General features: G+C 43.0%; 1 protein-coding gene across 1 annotated transcript in view; it reads right to left on the bottom strand.

Annotated features, from left to right (window-relative positions):
• The window catches only part of LOC107084891 (protein jagged-2-like), a 69,870-nt gene that overhangs the window by 5,635 nt on the left and 62,722 nt on the right, over positions 1–1,513 (bottom strand). The window lies entirely within an intron of this gene.

Below are 1,513 nucleotides of genomic sequence, written 5' to 3' on the forward strand. Positions count from 1 at the left end.
AGTTGAAGACGAGCAATTGAGGACCCAGCAATCCCCACATAAAGTGCATTACAGTAATCCAGCCGAGTGGTCACAAAGGCGTGGATTACTGTCTCAAAATAAGAATAATTGTCTTGATGCCAAAAAGAGCCCAACAGATTTTACTTTCACAAGTGGAGCAGTATGGCAATTGCCATATTGCTCCACTTGTTTCATGCATATAAATTGCTTTATTATAATTATGCAGGGAGTTTTACAGTTTATATGGACACTGCAATGTAAATAGAGCAGAAAAATAGAAGAAGAAAAAGGAAAAAAGAAAAAAAAGGAGAAAAGATGAAAGAAAGAATAGATAGAAAGGAGATAATGACAACTTTAGCTTATTAAATTCCAGGGTGAAACCTTTACTGGATAAAGGTCCTGGTCTAGTTACAGGACATTTTTATGTGCTGAACAACAGCTGCCAATGGAAACGGCAAAGGCCACGTGGTATAGAAAAGTTTCAGGTCATTTAAGGGGAAGAGAAAGCTGTGTAACCTTCAAACTGCTCCCCTAAGATGAGTTCTGAGATGCTGGTCCAGGCTTTACACCCAGAGAAAGTACCGTATTTTCACGACCATAAGGCGCACCGTACTAAAAGTCGCAGTCTCAGCTATGTGTGCCATTACTGTATTTAACAAACATAAGGCGCACCGGACTATAGGGCGTGGGTTTTATATACCGGTACATGTCCTCTACTACACTTAATTGGATCACTACACTTACCTCTACTGCGTATTTAAAAACAGAGCGGAAGCAAAACTGAGTATGTTTGTGCTTTATTCATGTATTTATTACAAAGTATTAATCAAACCCATCGAATTCATCATCCTCTATTTCTGAATTAAACAGCTGCGCTAAATCAGACATGCCAGTTTTCCCTTTTTCGCTGTCAGAGTCACTTTCCGTGCCGTGCGACTCCTCGGAAATAATGCCGGCTTTTTTGAAAGCTCGAAAACCAGTGCCAGCAGACACGTTAGTCCAAGCATCTACAATCCATCCGCAAACTGTAGCGTAACTTGCCCGGTGCTGCCTTCCACTTTTCGTGAAACTGTGGTCTCCTTCTGTCACCCATCGCTCCCACACCGCTCGCAGCCTTACTTTGATGTCGAGCGCTTGAAGTTCCTTTGTCAGACCCCGGGATAACAGCGAGCACAGCTTTCATTTGTTTCACCTTGTTTTTCACATCGGCTGTGAGATGGGCACGCATGGAGTCACTGATTAACAGCGATGGTGATGCGTGGAAAAAAACCACCTGGTCTCAATCGACGCCCACACTTCCCCCTTTAACGTTCTCATGGTGGTCTCAACAACGTCCGCAGTAACAACACACACAGGGCGCACCGCACTATAGGGAGAGCCGCACATTTTGAGGGGAAAAAAAAGACGTTTATAGTTGCGAAAATACGGTACCTGATTAGAGACACGTGTTTTTCTCTAGCTAAGGAGTGAAAGGGAGAAAACAGACAGAATTTTGCCAATTTAGATCTAATGG

Source organism: Cyprinodon variegatus, unplaced genomic scaffold, assembly GCF_000732505.1.
Source record: "Cyprinodon variegatus isolate N-32 unplaced genomic scaffold, C_variegatus-1.0 Scaffold110, whole genome shotgun sequence".
Taxonomy (NCBI): Eukaryota; Metazoa; Chordata; class Actinopteri; order Cyprinodontiformes; family Cyprinodontidae; genus Cyprinodon; species Cyprinodon variegatus.